The 18,440-nt window shown below is 45.2% G+C and overlaps 1 pseudogene; it reads left to right on the top strand.

Annotated features, from left to right (window-relative positions):
- The first annotated feature begins 1,077 nt into the window (after positions 1 to 1,077).
- Positions 1,078 to 6,861, top strand: LOC133109420 (serine/threonine-protein kinase pim-3-like; annotated as a pseudogene).
- The last annotated feature ends 11,579 nt before the right edge of the window (positions 6,862 to 18,440 follow it).

Here is an 18,440-nt window from a genome sequence, read left to right as displayed (position 1 = left end):
CGCTAGATCAGGATTGGGTAGAGACTAACAAACTAATCATGTGTTCATGTTACCTTACATTTCTCGTGCATGTCATTTACTAATTTACTAATGCTCGGGCAGGATAGGTTTATTACTAACGATTACTAATCTCCTTGTTAAACTTGTCATCCATCGCACCTGTTTTCCATTTCCTTGCTATGCTCTAACTAATTGTCTACACCTGTCTACACCTGCATTTATCGCGCAACTGTTCACTGCGAAATTGTCTGCCTGTTTTCCACGCAACTCTTGAGCATTTACTGTTTTGATTACACGTTACGATCCAAGCCCGTCATCGACTATTGATTATTGATTTCTGTTTTGTGACCTTCGTTTGTTTCTTGACTTCGTCCCCACCTACCGTTTTTGTACTTTTGCCCCGCTGATTGTTTCATGGTTTCGACTCCCGCTTCGCCCACGACTACGCCTCTGCCTGCCGTCCGCCTGTTCATCTGCCCTGCTGACAGCTCTCCTGCTACCGGACCTCCCTGCATGCCTACCGACTACGAGATTGCCTCTTCCCTCGGCACCGTGCTTTTTGTTTGTTTTGTATTTGTTTGGCTGGATCTTTGTGTATGGACTTTGCTTGTGTTGACTACGCTCCTGGGACTCGTCCCGAATAAAGCCCTAACGGGACTTTATTTTACTATTGTTTCTGAGTCGTGCATTTTGGGTCCAACCCCCACGCACCCGTCTCATGCTGACAGCTAACGTCAACGTTACTTCAGCCAGTTAGACGTATAAATCATATAAATGAAACAATTTCGTTCAGTTTTCACAATTATTTTTATATTCCAACATTGACTTGGTTAAATGACACGGAAAACACTGCCTGCTATTCATTTTCCTGAACATCAGTAGGCAGCAGAGCCAGAGCCGTTATCCACCTAGAAGCAAGTGTTATGACGTCATGCTGATTTGTACATGTTTTGTCACGTCACAGAACAAGCATTCTAGACTGAAGAAATAATCTATATAAGAAATTATTCCAAAACAAAATATCCCAAAGAAGCGTAACACAATTTCATTTGTTGGGTATTTTCATTGAACGGAACAATGCCAAAAAGGAAATTAGCATGTAAGACCTAGGCTTCCTTAGCAATATAGAATTGAAGAATTCAAGCTTTATTAGGCTTACACCATATAGAATTCACATTGTAAGCTTTTAGCCTTCTAAAGCGTAAATTGCAATTAGTTAGCACATACATAGATATTCATCAGCTCTGATACGAATTGCAATACATGGTATTTTATTGATCACATGCAATTACATCACTTGTGTAATTAATTATATTTCTAGCCTGAGATAAAACTTTGCTTTGAGGAGAAAAAATAGGCCTACAGTGAATCTAGAAAACTGAACAAGAGGACGCTAACAGATTCAGACTGTGTTTTTTCTTCCATCCAGCCTCAGACGATTGCCGTCCTGAGCAGAAGAACGATGGTGATAACTTGGACTTCTCAAGACGTGATCCCTACAATCTTCGAGGTTAGCATGACAACAAAACAAACAACACAGCTGTAGTCTAGTTTCTTTCCCAAACAGTCAGGAAAATTATTTTTCCTCAGTTTAACGTAATAACATGAAAGATATCCTTTGAAACATTAATTCTCCTCGCACTAACACAAATCTTCTGAAGCAGCAAGTTTTCAGAAAGTGCACATGGTGTGTATGGACCGGATCGCAGACAGGGTGCCTTAATCATTTTATGGTGATTGCCACTTTCATTAGAGAAATTATACTGTTATACTGTTCTGCATATTCTGAATATTTTCTGCAGATAATGACTGTAGAAAATGTTCAGAAATTAGTTTTGCCTCACTTAATTTGCTGTTCTTAGGAAATTGTGTCGTTCATATTGATGCTGAGTCAAGATTTTGCAAAAATTGGCATTTTCTGCAGATTCCTTCAATATTGATGCAACATCCAACATAATGTTGGGAACAGCTGTTTCTTGGAAGTTTGATTGGGGGAAAAAACACTAATTTCAACACTGATTTTATTCTGTGCTGCTCAATTAAACTGCATGTTTTTTTACTTATCTATTTATTTTGGTCTTTAAAACAATAGCCATAATAAAAACAAATGTACCTCGCAATAAAAACAAAAAACAACATTTTATTCCTGAACAAATCATATTGCAATCAAATCATCAACCATACAAACAAAAAATCCATACCAATCCATATTTAAACATGAACCGATGATTTTATGCCTATTAAAAACATTCCATATCATGCAATGTTTTCAAATGTTTTCAGGATCTGTGGGCAGTGCTCTTCTTCTATTGCTGTGTCCTAGCCTCCCCCTTTTGAACAGTGAACAGTGGTGCTCTCCTCTCTGTGAAACTAACATGTACATTCTGAACTGAAGGTACATTCAGACTGTATTCTTATGCTTGCACGTCCTTTTTAACCAGAGAGGAGAGTTGAGGAAACAAAGCCAGAGCAGGAGCCAACTTCTCCCACTGCAGAGGAACCACTCAACAAGAGAAAGCGCGGTCAAGATACTGTCCAGGCCTACGGAGACAAAACCCCCAGATCTAAGAAGAGCCCACAGAAAGGTTAGGATAGTAACACTGAGCAGATCAGCAAGATTGCTTTCTAATAGGCATCATCTGATACAACCTCATTGATTTGTACTTATTAAACAAATCATGAATGCATTATTATATTATCCATTAAAATTGTGGACTTTGGACTTTATGGACTAACATGCATTTAATAACAGTTTTAATCTAATTGGCACATTTTGAATGACCTGTTTTCATAAAGCAGGAATCTGCAAATACTGATATTTAAGAATGTAAAGAGAGACCTCCTTTTTCCCCAAAGTCAAGGCTTTGAGAATATTTCAGAATGCTGCTGCCTATCATGTGGTTTTATGTGCAATACAGTTAGACCTATATACCATGCTCTGAATAACTGGTGTCTACCTGCTTTATTTTAGAATCCGTCAACAGGGTCTATAAAAAAGGAAAATTGCTGGGGCGTGGAGGCTTTGGCTCGGTCTATGCAGGGACCCGCATATCCGATGGACTTCCCGTAAAAAACCTTTTCTATGATCACAAACTCTGATTACGATTATATCTCATGACTATTGATTTATCTATGCTTATTATTATCAAATGACAAAACTGATTTTACCCAACTTTAAGGCATTCACCTAACACAACATGCTGTGTTTGCTATCAAATATATCTCACATGTGTTTTCATCAGGTGGCCCTTAAATATGTTCTGAAAGATGAAGAGGAAATGCACGTAAGTACCTCTTCCATGAGTTATGGGGCTGTAACCAGAGACAATGCAGAATAAAAATAATGTACGTAACTATGTGTTATAGCATTAACATTGACTAACGTTCCAAAAAACTGGAAATAAAAAAACTCACCATTTCATGGTATGTGCTAATTTGGCAAGGCTCTCACCAAAACTGCTTGACGTCTCTCCACAGCCTAGGAAGAAATTGTCCAAGCCCAAGGAAGTCGGACTATTTGAAATGGTTAACAAACTATCAGGTCATCCCAACATCTTGAAACTGTAAAACTGGTTCGATAGACCTGCGTCTTATGTAATGGCAATGGAGCGCCCCAACCCCTGCAAGGATCTGTTCACATACCGCCAGGATCAGGGGGGCGTCCTGGATGAGGACGAGGCGCGCAATGTTACCAGTCAGCTGCTGGGCGCGCTGCAGCACTGTGAAGACCAAGGAGTGGTGCACCGGGACGTGAAGCCCGAGAACATCTTGATCCAGACGGACACCAAGGAAATCAAACTGATCGACTTCGGGTGTGGAGACCCGCTGAAGAACACCGCCTACACTGACTTCTCTGGTCAGTAAATGGAGGCAGAATCTGAATCAACCTTATTTTCATTGCACATTGTACTAGACCACCCGGTGTTTTAGTGATGAGTCCTGTCAGGATATAAAGAGGTCACACTTGGTTAGTTAGAAACATAGGCTGCTAAGATGCTTGCGCTTCCTACAACCGACAGTCTTCAGTCCTCCAAGTCTGATGAGGGTTGTAGGAAGGTTGTAGGAAGCGCAAGCATCTTAGCAGCCATCTTAGCTAACTATCCAAGTGTGACCTCTTTATATCCTGACAGGACTCATTTTTTACCTAGCAAACTGTACGCCGTCCTGATTTTTGTTGTGTCTGTTTATCAGGGACCCCCGAATACTTGCCAATTGAGTGGTTCCAGAAAGAGAAGTTCCTTGCAGGCCCTGGGACTGTGTGGTCAGTGGGCGTAACCCTGTATAACCTCGTTTGCGGCGGCGATCCCTTCACTTCTTACACCAGCAAGGGAATGCGACATGTGGAGATCAGTGCCGGGCTGTCACCAGGTGAGGAGCCAGGAGGTCAGGAAGGAGCTGCATTTCAACACACCCTCTGTTTCCTCTGTCCAGTCATACTTTATCTGCGTTTCCCTAATAGAAATCAAGGACTTCATTTGCTGTTGCCTGAGGCCCCAGGCAAGAGACCGACCCACCCTGGAGCAGCTGCAACTCCACCCCTGGATCCTGAAACACTTCTAATACCCAAAAAGACTCGACAAGTACGCTTGCTTCTGCTTTAAGCAGTCCTCATTCAAAACTCCATTGGCATCAAGAGTAGGCAATTGGTTGAATTTATTTATATAAATCAGGAATGGCAAGCATGCCTGTTTTACTGGAGGCATACTACATTGCATTCTTTGGGAGTACTTATTTACAATAAAATGGCATGTTAGTTGGCCACAAAGCACACTTATTTTACGAGCTGAATAGCTACCTTGCCAAAGGTATTATGGTAGCTATGTAATTTTAAGTCGCTATTGCTGACTTGCTTTAAAGCTTGGAGCAGGAATTATCAGTCAGATGTTAGTCATTTTGTGACAGTGGCATAATTGTGGCATAATGTTACAGTACATGTTAGTTTCACTGCTTGCTTTTAGCCCAGATAGATGCTCACACACCTTTCATCTATTCCTTCCTTTTGACAGCCGGAATAATGGCAATGACACCGAGAAACGAATGACCCATTGAGGAGAAAATTATTTTGAGAATGGAGATAAGTATAGATATAAAATGTAGATAGAATGGAGATAAATGTAGATATAGAATGGAGATAAATGAAGATATAGAATGGAGATTAATGAGCTAAAACATGACAATTCACAGATGAGGTGAATAACATTGATTATCTTGTGAGAAGGTCTGCGATATATTAGAGTGAACCGTTGGTTCTCGTAGTCACTGGGTTGGATGCGTGAGAAATGGGCAGACATAAAGACCCGAGAGACTTTGACAAGGGCCAAATCATTATAGCCAGACAACTGGGTCGGGGCATCTCCAAAATGGCTAGGCTTTGCGGTGCTCCCAGTCAGCAGTGGCAAGTACCTACCGACAGTGGTCAGAGGAGAGACAAACCACAGACCGGTTGGTCGTCCAAGGCTCATCAATGTGCAAGGGCAACGAAGGCTATCCCTTCTGGTCCAAACCGACAGAAGGGCTACTATGGCAGAATTTTAATGATGGTTACGTACGAATGTGCGACACAAATATTCTGTGCATTATGCCACAGTAACCCTTCTCTTGGTTCGGACCAGATGGGATAGCTGCTGCGCATGGGGCTGTGTAGCTACAGACCAGCCCATGCTAGCCCCTGTCCACCTTTGAAAGCACCAACAATGGGCATGCGAGAATCGGAACTGGACCTTGAAGCAATGGAAGAAGGTTGTCTGGTCTGATGAGTCCCATTTTCTATTACATCATGTGGATGGTCGGATGTGCATTCACCGGTTACCTGGGGAAGAGATGACATCAGGTAAACGGTGAACACGTACCATGTGGATACATGAGGTGAAAGAGAATGGGACTCATCGGACCAGGCAGCCTTCTTCCATTGCTCCAAGGTCCAGTTCCGATGCTCGCGTGCCCTTTGTAGGCGCTTTTGACGGTGGACAGGGGTTAGCATGGGCACTCTGACCAGTCTGCAGCGACGCAGCCCCATACGCAGCAGGGTGTGATGCAGTGTGTTGTGACACATTCCTCACGGCTCAGACCAGACGGGATAGCCTTCATTGCCATCGCACATCGATGAGCCTTAGGTTGCTGGTTTGTGGTTTGTCCCTCCTCGGACCACTGTCGGAAGGTACTCACCACTGCTGACCAGGAGCACCAGACAAGCCTTGCCGTTTTGGAGATGCTCTGACCCAGTCATCTGCTCGTAAGTATTTTGCCCCTGTCAAAGTTGCTCAGGTCTTTTACACCTGTCCATTTCTCTTGCATCCAACACAGCGATTACGAGAAACGACTGTTCACTTACCTTTTAAAATATCCCAGACCTTGATGTTCCCTTTTGTTAGAGATAATCAAAGTTATTTGTGACCGGTCATAATATTTTGTATGAAGAGAGATGAATCTCAATATTATTCACAACCCTTGCCTTGTCAAAGTCGGGCTCTCTGGGAAGCGAGCATTGCCTTCCCGGACTTGCCCGAGGGCACAAACGGGCCGAGGCTTCCATACCAGGGGCTTGCTGAGATCGGACACCAGCATGCCCCTGGTAGGGAATTGGCCGATCCAGCAGCCCAAACAGGGCGCCCTCGCCGATACCCCCGGCTGGCACAACACCACTACACCAGACGATGAAGACACAGCTACCTGGCCCTCGTCTTGTCACCGGAACTTTCTGAGTATCTAAGCGTGACCTCTTCATATCCTGATAGACTAAATTTTTACCTGCCAAACTGTACACCGTCCTGGTTTTTGTTGTGTCTTGATCAGGGCCCCCCGAATACTTGCCAACTGAGTGTTTCCAGAAAGAGGACCAGCCCACCCTGGAGGAGATGCAGCTCCACACCTGGATCCAGCAGGCCTGATAGACACTGGAGTGTGGGGATGTACCCCACTGACTGGTATGTAATTCTAACACACAAAAAAGCCCCTGCAAGTACGCTTGCTTCTGCTTTAAGCAGTCCTCATTCAAAACTCAATTGGCATCAAGAGTAGGCTGTAAATCTTATTTTTACAGAAATCAAAAGTTGGCAACACAATTGGTTGAATTCATTTATATAAATCAGGAATGGTAAGCATGCATGTTTTACTGGAGGGATTTTACATTGCATTCATTTGGGAGATGTGTTAATACTTATTCACAATATAATGGCAATGGCAAACTTACTTGACTAGCTGAATAGTTACCTTGCCAAAGGTATTATTTTAGCTATATAATTTGAAGTAGCTCTTGCTAACTTGCTTTAAAGCTGTAGCAGGAATTATCAGTTAAATGTTGAATAATTTTACAAAATTATGGCATAATATTACAGTACATGTTAGTTTCACTGCTTGCTTTAAGTCCAGACAGATGCTCACACACCTCTCATCTATTCCTTCCTTCCTTTTGACAGCCGGAATAATGGCAATGAGACAGAGAAACAAATGGCCCATTGAGGAGAAAAAGCCTTTTGAGAATGGCGATAAATGGAGATATAGAATGGAGATATACACCAGTAAGGCAAAAAATTATGACAATTCACAGATGAAGTGAATAACGTTGATTATCTCCTAAGAATGACACATTTTAAGGTCTGCGATATATTCGAGGCTAAGCGAACCATTGGTTCTTGTAGAACTTTCTCAGTTTCCAAGTATCCAAGTGTAACCTCTTCATATGGCAATGAGCCAAAACATTATGACAATTCACGGATGAAGCGAATAACATTGATTATCTCGTAAGAATCACACATATGATTCTCAGGTACGGCAGGCCAAAGCCACAGAAGAAGCCAACGGAAGAGGGGCGGGCCAGTGAGGAGACCACTGCCCAAAGACTCCCTCCTTTGTGTTTTGATCAGTGCCCCCCGAATACTTGCCAATTGAGTCGTTCCAGAAAGAGGACCAGCCCACCCTGGAGGAGATGCAGCTCCACGCCTGGATCCAGCAGGCCTGATAGACACTGGAGTGTGGGGATGCACCCCACTGACTGGTATGTAATTCTAACACACAAAAAAGCCCCTGCAAGTACTCTTGCTTCTGCTTTAAGCAGTCCTCATTCAAAACTCCATTGGCATCAAGAGTAGGCTGTAAATCTTACTTTTACAGAAATCAGAAGTTGGCAACACAATTGGTTGAATTCATTTATATAAATCAGGAATGGTAAGCATGCGTGTTTTACTGGAGGGATTTTACATTGCATTCATTTGGGAAATGTATTAATACTTATTTACAATATAATGGCATGTCAGCTGCCACAAAGCAAACTTACTTACTAGCTGAATAGTTACCTTGCCAAAGGTATTATTTTAGCTATATAATTTGAAGTAGCTATTGCTAAATTGCTTTAAAGCTGGAGCAGGAATTATCAGTCAAATGTTAGTCATTTTGTGACAGTGGCATAATTGTGGCATAATGTTACAGTACATGTTAGTTTCACTGCTTGCTTTAAGCCCAGACAGTTGCTCACACACCTCTCATCTATTCCTTCCTTCCTTTTGACAGCCGGAATAATGGCAATGAGACAGAGAAACAAATGGCCCATTGAGGAGAAAATTATTTAGAGAATGGCGATAAATGGAGATATAGAATGGAGATATACACCAGTGAGCCAAAAATTGACAATTCACAGATGAAGTGAATTATCTCCTAAGAATGACACATGTCTTTAAGGCCTGCGATATATTCGAGGGTAAGCAAACCATTGGTTCTTGTAGAACTTTCTCAGTTTCCAAGTATCCAAGTGTAACCTCTTCCTATGGCAATGGGCCAAAACATTATGACAATTCACGGATGAAGCGAATAACATTGATTATCTCGTAAGAATCACGCATATGATTCTCAGGTACGGCAGGCCAAAGCCACAGAAGAAGCCAACGGAATAGGGGCGGGCCAGTGAGGAGACCACGGCCCAAAGACTCCCTCCTCCACCAAGAACAGTTCCGAGTAGCCCGGCTGGGCCAATCAGAGGAGCTCTACCTTCACTGCCAACTCGACGGGCACCCCTGCCAAGCCCTGGTGGACACGGTGTCCACCATCACCCGGCCTGGCGTGCTCCCCAACACCACGGGCACACTTCCACCAAGCTGAGAACGGCGACTGGTGAACGAGCAGAGACGAGAGGATGCAAGCTGCTGTGCGTCAGCAAACCCACCATGACTTCTGGCTGGTCATGGTCATGGTCACTAAAACATAGGCGTAGTAAAATAGCTTATAGTGAGTTGTAATATTTAGAAAAAGTAAATACGGAGTGGCTTCACCTCAATGTAATGTATTTGGACTTGGCAATTAAAAATAATGATGTCCTCTGAAAAGGGGTGGTGGTGGAGGGATTAATAATAAAAGAAAAAAAAGAAAGTTCAGTCGGTGACCAGATGGAACATTTCACTGCAAATGAAAACTGAATGAATACAAAGAAACCCACTCTGACCCAATTATTGGCCAGTGCAACTTAAGTAGTTATTGACAAAAAAGGGGGGGCCATCAAAAGTCATCTTCCTAATAATTTACTATATAAAGAAATGCAAAGTTAGTGTCAAAAATTATTAAAACATTAACGCGGCCGCCTCTAATCCCCGCAAACTGTTTTCAACTTTCTCCTCTCTTCTGGCCCCCCCTCCCCCCCCACCCCCCTCATCACTCACACCTGATGACTTTGTCTCCTTCTTTGAAAAGAAGGTCGATGCTATTCGCAATTCCTTCTCCCAACCCTCCACCCCTGCTGACCCTCCTACCCTCCCCAACTCCCTAACCTCCTTTTCTCCCCTCTCTGATGCCGACACGCTGAAACTCCTTACTTCCCACCGCCCAACCACCTGTCCTCTTGACCCCATCCCCTCTCCCCTCCTACAATCTATATCTGAGGACATTCTCCCTTTTCTCTCCTCTCTAATCAACACCTCCCTCTCTTCCGGCACCATGCCCTCTTCCCTGAAGAGGGCCAGAGTCACTCCCCTCCTCAAAAAACCTACTCTCGATCCCTCTGCCCTGAACAACTACCGGCCTGTCTCTCTTCTTCCCTTTCTCGCTAAAACCCTGGAACGGGCGGTCTGCTCCCAACTGTCCACTTATCTTCTCCACAACAATCTCCATGACCCCAACCAGTCTGGCTTCAAGAGTGGCCACTCCACTGAAACTGCCCTGCTCGCGGTCACTGAGGCACTCCACTCTGCTAAAGCAAAATCCCTCTCCTCTGTCCTCATCTTCCTCGACCTGTCGGCCGCCTTCGATACAGTCAACCATGAGATTCTGCTCTCATCGCTGTCTGGGATGGGTGTCACAGGTTCTGCACTCGCTTGGTTTTCCTCCTACCTCTCTGGTCGCTCCTACCAGGTGACTTGGAGGGGCGCACTCTCCGACCCTCAACCCCTACGAAACTGGAGTCCCGCAGGGCTCGGTTCTTGGGCCTCTCCTCTTCTCGCTATACACCATGTCTCTTGGTTCTGTTATCTCTTCCCACGGCTTCTCTTATCACTCCTACGCTGATGACACCCAACTCTTCATTTCCTTCCCCCCTGACACCCAAATCACCACACAGATCTCTGCCTGCTTGGCTGATATCTCTACATGGATGACTTCCCATCACCTGAAGCTCAACCTTGCCAAAACTGAGCTTCTCTACATCCCTGCTAAGTCCTCTCCGTCAATCGACCTCTCACTGACTGTGGAGGACTTTGTAGTTTCCTCCTCCCGTACGGCAAAGAATCTTGGGGTGACTCTTGATAACTGCCTCTCCCTGGCTCCACAAGTATCCTCCACTGCCAGAACCTGCAGGTTCTTTCTGTTTAATATACGCCGCATCCGTCATCTCCTGACGGAGAAAGCCACCCAGCTCCTAGTCCAGGCGCTCGTCATTTCCCGCCTGGATTACTGCAACTCCCTCCTAGCCGGTCTCCCAGCGTGCGCCATCAAGCCCCTCCAGCTGGTCCAGAATGCTGCAGCCCGCTTGATCACCAGTCAGCCCAGGTCGGCTCATGTCACCCCGCTTCTCATTGGCCTCCACTGGCTTCCTATTGCCGCACGCATCCGATTCAAGGCCCTAGTGTTGGCATTTCAGGCTGCTAAGGGGACTGCCCCACATTACATACAATCCCTGATCACTCCCTACTCCCCAGCTAGACCACTCCGGTCTGCCAGCTCTGGTCGCCTTACGATTCCCTCTCTACGGGCACCTGGCGGTCGAGCTGCACGTTCACGCCTGTTTTCCGTTCTGGTTCCTCAGTGGTGGAATGACTTGCCTACCACTGTCAGGACAGCAGAATCCCTCCCCCTATTTCGACGCAGACTCAAAACACACCTCTTCAAACTCTACCTTAGTCCCCCCTCCTGATTTACCCCGCCCCCCCCTTCTGATACCCCTATCCCTGTCTAACCCCCCCCCCCCCCCAAAAAAAAAAAAAAAAATTGCACTTACGATGACGACTATATGTTTAGAACAGCAGTCCAGGTGTATTTTTCTAGTTCTGGATGTGATGCTTTGACTTGTGGTAGAACCTATGCACTTGTAACTCGCTTTGGATTAAAAGCGTCTGCCAAATGACTAAAATGTAAAATGTAAAATGTAAATCCCAAACACAAACAAACTACACTGGCAAAGAGGAACAGAAGCAGGACAGTTTAGTGCCATTGTTGATGTTTTTTCCTGACACAGCCAGGAGGTGGCCTGTTTATGTAATGTGGCAGGAATAATGCCAAGAGCAGGAGACATTTTGGAGATCTGGTCTCTATTAGCCTCTAATGGGCTACCTATCACATATAGGACAGATTTCAAGGTCCCGCTTCTGAGTTCTGCATGGTCTTGCACCAGTTTACCTAACTAGCCTGCTTTTACCTTATGAGCCCACAAGGTCAGTCCGTTCTGAACATGCAGGATACCTGGTAGTCCCAAAAATATTTAAAAACTGACGGGTGGTAGAGATTTCTCATTCAGAGCCCCACTAATGTCAGACATAGTCCCAATGTTTAAATTAAGATTAAAAACACACCTTTGCAATCAGGTGTGATGTTGAGGAATGGCGGAGAGCCAGGCGCGACTAAGGGTAATCCCTTGTGAGCGGGCACACGAATGTGTCCGCCACTAAACCCCGGGAGGTAGAGGAAACGGAAAACAACTCGGAGACAGCTCCGTTTAAATAAAGAAAATAGCCCCAAAAAACAGCTAAGGAAAATAAAGCAACCCTTCAAAACCAGGGCGAATAACGCAACCAAAATGAGGGCTAAAGGGCGAGCCCTGTAACCCCGGAACGGGGATCCCAAAATAAAAGTACAACCTAGTATAAAAGACTAGGTAAACAAAATAAACAACCGTGAGTCGCAGCTCCGGAAAACGCACAAACCAAAATACATACCGGGAACAACGTCCCTCACCCACAGGCTCACACGAGCCGAAAACAAAAGAGAAAAACAAAAGAACCTACAGGAAGGCGTTTGCAGTGTAAACACACAATGAGCAGAACACCTTCCTTACCTTTTTTTTCTTTTAAATGCAAAACCCAGAACCAGCACAATACCTGACTCATTTAACACTGAGTCTACCGTGTGCTTACCAGCTTGGTGGCAGAGCGAACAGTGTACACCAAAGCGTCGACCAATAGTCAGCATGTGCTTTAAATACCTTCCGGAGGTAAGGCTCCCTTGGCACTAACGAGGACCAGGTGAAAATAATAAAGCCCCCTGGTGGTCACAACCGATACTACCTCCCAACCCTGACAGGACCCCCCCTACTAAGGAGCGGCCCCAGATGATCCTTCAGCCCCCCGTCTGCAGAATGAGCTCTGGGTCCAAAATGTCCCTAGAGGAGACCCAAGAGCGCTCCTCGGGACCATAGGGGCAAGCTTACGGGACTTGACCCGCAATGGCAGATCGCGAGTGGACAACCACACCCTCTGCCCTACCCTGCAGGAGGGCGGCGCCCGGCGATGCCTGTCAGCCAGCCTCTTTTGGGTGGCCGTAGCCCGTAAAAGCACAGCCCGTACTTTCTTCCAGGTGGCCCGGCACCGCCGAATAAAGCCGTCCACAGAGGGTACTTCAACCCCCTTTTCCAGCTCCGGGAACAGTGGCGGAGCGCAACCAAATTGTGCCTCAAAGGGCGAGAGTGTTGTGCGCGTACTCTGCCCATGTGAGTTGGCGACTCCATGAAGTGGGGTTGGCAGCGGCTAGGCACCGGAGCGTGTTCTCCAGCGTCTGGTTAGTGCGTTCCGTCTGTCCGTTGGTCTCTGGGTGAAAGCCTGATGAGACTCACCGAGGCACCTAACAGGGAGCAGAACGCACACCAGAATCGAGAAGCGAACTGGGGTCCGCGGTCAGACACCACGTCCTGGGGCAGACCGTGTAACCTGAAAACATGATCGACCACCAACCGCGCGGTTTCCGCTGACAACGATAATTTCGGTAGCGCAACGAAATGAGCCGCCTTGGAAAACCGGTCTACCACGACTAAAATAACCATTTTGCCTTCGGATGATGGCAACCCCGTAATAAAATCCAGAGCCACGTGGCTCCAAGGGCGCCTCGGGATAGATAACGGCCGTAACAGCCCTGAGGGGGGATGGTGCGAGCCCTTGCTGCGGGCACAGACCAAACAGGCAGCCACAAACTCCCGGACGTCTTTTTCCATCCCGGGCCACCAGAACCGCCTGGACAAAAAATCCCTGGTGCGGTGAACCCGGGATGCCCTGCCAGCCGTGAGGCATGTCCCCACTGCAGCACCTGGGACCGGACCCCAGCGGGCAGGAAGAGGCAGTGTGGCGGACCCCCTCCTGGATCTGGCTCTAGGCGCAATGCTCTCCGTACCGCCGACTCGACCTGCCAGATCACTGGCGCTACGATCTGATCACTAGGGAGAATGGGTTGAGGAGTGTGCTCCCTGTCGGTGTTATCAAACACCCGGGAGAGGGCGTCGGGTTTCGTATTGTTAGACCCTGGACGGTACGTCAAAATAAAAGAGAAACGCGCAAAAAACTGCGCCCAGCGGGCCTGGCGCGAATTGTGTGTTTTAGCAGTTTGGACATACTCCAGGTTTTTGTGGTGCGAGCATACCGTGAACGGATACTCCGCCCCCTCCAGCCAGTGACGCCACTCCTCCAAGGCTAGTTTGACAGCCAGCAGTTCCCTATCCCCAACATCATAATTTCTCTCAGCCTGGGACAGTGACTGAGAAAAGAACGCACAGGGATGCACTTTCTGGTCCTGGGGGGACCGTTGCGAGAGAATGGCGCCCACCCCCAGCTCGGAGGCATCGATCTCCACAATGAATGGGAGAGACGGGTTCGGAGTTATTAAGATAGGCTCTGAACAGAACCTTCTCTTTAGCTCGACGAACGCCGCCTCCGCACGGGGAGTCCAAACAAATCGCGCCGGAGCAGTCTTTCGGGTGAGCGCAGTGATGGGCGAGACCACAGTGCTAACGTTGCGAATGAACCGACAATAAAAATTGGCGAACCCTAAGAATCGCTGTACCTGCTTAATAGATTCTTCACAGCTGTCTCGGTTTTACCAGCTGACACAATAAACGAAACAGAATTCGTGTGAAAAACACATTTTTCTGCCTCGACAAACAGGCGAGCCTCGAAAAGACGTGTCAGGACCAGTGTCACGTGCCAAATGTGCTCAGAGATATTGGAGGAGAAAATTCAAATATCGTCCAGATAAACGAACACGAATTTCTCCAGCATCTCCCTGAGCACATCGTTAACGAACGCCTGAAATACTGCGGGGGCGTTGGTGAGACCGAACGGCATGACCATATATTCATAATGACCTGTGTGCGTGTTAAACGCCGTTTTCCACTCATCGCCCACTTAGATTTAGCAAGTTGGCTTCCATAGCTCCTTATATATTTACCAATATCAAACTTTAAAAGTTCCCAATTGCTAGTGTAAGAATTCTCTAGCTGAGCCTTGTTCCAGTAGTGAGAAATACGTTTCCCAATTTTAATCTTCACTACTTCATGTCGTAATAATGAGCTATTCATTTTCCAATAATAAGTGTGTTGTGTGGCAGCATCAGATGACAATAAATGAATATCAATGAGAATAGCCCTATGATCTGTCAGGGGAGTTGACAAGATATCCATTGCAATATTGTTTATATCAACAGATTTTTGCACCAACCATAAATCTAAACGGGACCGTCTAGAACCGTCTTTAGTGCTCCAGGTAAAAGACCTGTCCTCTGGAAATTTAACCCTCCAAACATCCATCATATCAAACCTTTCCATGAGAAGTTCTAACGTGGTTCTTTGCGAAGTGGGTTGTCCTGCTGGCCATCTATCAATAGCATTATTTAGAGTGACGTTAAAATCCCCTCCAAGCAAAACGAATGCATTTGGAAATTTGGACAGCCAATATAAAATCCTATTCTCCATATTTTCAAGTAAGTGATCATTGTCAGGTTTAGAATTGTAACCATAGACATTGGTAAGTATAAAATTGGTATTATTACGACCGGCAATGAGACACACATAATGACCGGCAGGGTGGCAATCTGAATGAAGAAGATCACCATTAAAATTGTTTCTCAAAATAGCAACCCCGGCAGAGAGCTCAGATCCATGTAAAAGCCATATGTCATTACCCCACTGTGATCGCCAGAACTTCACATCTTCAGTAGTAGAATGAGATTCTTGCAAAAAAACAAAATCAGTTCAAAGCCGTTTAGTAAAAAGAAATAAAGCCTTTCGTTTTATATTTTGTCTTAACCCCCTGGTATTAAGTGACTATAGAAACAGACAAAGTAAAAGAACAGTAAGAAAATGTATTAATCTAGAAACAACCTATTTGGCAAAGGATTGGAAAATCAAGCAGAATGAGCAGCACCATATTAATTTCTTTTTCCACTGAAAAGGGAGAACAGCCCACCAAAATAAACTGGTTAGCCTTATAAAACTTAAAACACGGGCTTTAACTTTAAACAATCCACAACACAACGCAGTGTGGTTCAGTTACCTGGGTAATCTGTTAAATACTGAGGTAGTGAGGCTAACCAACTAGGTAAACCTACAACAAATGATAGGAAATGGTCAATTCACAGTCAATATTGTTGGGTCTAGATCTGGTTAAGCTATATCTTATTTTATATCTCAGCCAGGCAACAATCTCACCCTCACCATGAACAAACGCACGACCGCCAGCAAAGTAGGCTATCTTGCCGGCATCTCTTGCTTTCTTGATCGCTGGCCACAGCTTGTTCCTTCTCTCCGCGTCCCCTCTGGAAAAGTCCTCTAAACTGCAACCGATGGTCTCGCAGATACGGTGAGCTCGGAGTATTCTCAATCGCATCGGATCTCGCATTGATGAGAGTGGAGAGAGTTGAGACTCAAAGTTGGGTGGGGGGGGGGGGGGGGGGGGTCTTGTGCAGAAGAGTGTACTATCAGGCATTTTCCTTAGCAATAGGTGGCTTGCTCGGAGTTGTCGGCAGAGGAGGGAACTCCACCTCTGTCATGGTCATTTAGTCAGAGTCGTTAGCAACCTCCTCGTTGTAGTCGTGACCACCACTGGCCAACGGGTTGAAACGGTTAGCATCACCACCGTTGTTAGCTTGTTTCACCCTATCTGGACCACGCTTTTTATCCGGCATTTTGGTTCCCAAATGAGTCTCAGACGTACAAATGTGAATCTTGTTTCAAAATGAGTTCACCGATTGCGTTAATAAAACCCCTTTCACTGATTACAAAAAGTGTGGTGCAACAGCTCAGTAGAAAAACAAGTGCTCAAGCCGCCATCTTGGGAGGTAGAGGAAACAACAACAACTCGGAGACAGCTCCGATTAAATAAAGAAAATAGCCCCAAAAAAAACGGCTAAGGAAAATAAAGCAACCCTTCAAAACCAGGGCGAATAACACAACCAAAATGAGGGCTAAAGGGCGAGCCCTGTAACCCCGGAACGGGGATCCCAAAATAAAAGTACAACCTAGTATAAAAGACTAGGTAAACAAAATAAACAACCGTGAGTCGCAGCTCCTGAAAACGCACAAACAAAAATACATACCGGGGACAACGTCCCTCACACACAGGCTCACACGAGCCGAAAACAAAAGAGAAAAACAAAAGAACCTACAGGAAGGCGTTTGCAGTGTAAACACACAACGAGCAGAACACCTTCCTTACCTTTTTTTTTCTTTTTTCTTTTAAATGCAAAACCCAGAACCAGCACAATACCTGACTCATTTAACACTGAGTCTACCGTGTGCTTACCAACTCGGTGGCAGAGCGAACAGTGTACACCAAAGCGTCGACCGATAGTCAGCGCGTGCTTTAAATACCTTCCGGAGGTAAGGCTCCCTTGACACTAACGAGGACCAGGTGAAAATAATAAAGCCCCCTGGTGGTTACGACCGATACTACCTCCCAACCCTGACATCAGGCTTATAATCAGTTATAGCTTTGCACAGTGGTTCTGGAGTTGGGTACTAGATGAGGCTAATGGTTATTTAGAATTCCACACGTGACCGGTGGCACTGAGTAGGCCTTAACGGTGCCAATGGGGTTAGCTACAATCTTAGACACCTAGGAGGTATGCGTGGTACATGCTTTCTGTTCTGTGCACAAGGACATTTTATTTGATGTAATAATACATTTTAGTGCCTAACATCCTCCTTTGTTTCTCTTTCCTGCCACTTCCACTCAAATCGCCAAATCATGCTATACAAAATAAATTGAATTGAATTGAATTGAATTGAATGATCACATCATAAATAAACCTTGTAGTATCCATGAGTTGCAGACATGATAATGTCATCAAATGTGGTAGGCATCAAAATATTGACCTTGTTATTACATTTGTGCCAGTACTACTGCTGGCTTGAAATAGGATGACTTGCGTAATTGAATGGCATTGTTCTAGTTCAATGTCTGTTTAAAAAAATAGCCTCATAAAACAAATGCAATTGTACATTTAGCCTCATAGTCATTGTTTGATTTGAAATACAAATTGTATTAGTGCAGATGAAAAACTACCAGTTTGACACAAATGTCCCAAAACTATTGAATTTACCTGTAGGTCTATTTTATCTGCTTTGTCCCGTGCATATTTCGTAGTGAGCTTGATGGAAGAATGCTTGCTAAACCAACGGAGTGATTCTTTACATTACATTACATTACATTACATTAATGGCATTTTGTAGATACTTTTATCCAGATTCTCGCAAAGTAAGCTTCATAAATGAAGTATCTAAACCGCCCACGAAAGCCCTCATATCCTCTTAAATAATCAAAGATAGTCGCGAACGTAGGGAAAAAAGCGCGTCCACGTGAGGGCTGAAATTGGCAGGCGTAGAATTTCGGTACAATATCTGGCAATTGCGAATAAGGAACTGCGAATCTGGAGCAAACTTCTGTCTCGTCTATATATGGACATTTTCTAAGCAAGAATGTAGTAACATCATATTTAATTTTAAATTAATTATTTTTTATTGTTAAATTGCATACCGAAAAAGTCCGTGG

This window comes from Conger conger, chromosome 14 (genome assembly GCF_963514075.1).
Source record: "Conger conger chromosome 14, fConCon1.1, whole genome shotgun sequence".
NCBI classification, from domain to species: domain Eukaryota; kingdom Metazoa; phylum Chordata; class Actinopteri; order Anguilliformes; family Congridae; genus Conger; species Conger conger.
The sequence above is the reverse complement of the archived record's forward strand: the minus strand, read 5'-3'. Positions and strand labels throughout refer to the sequence as shown.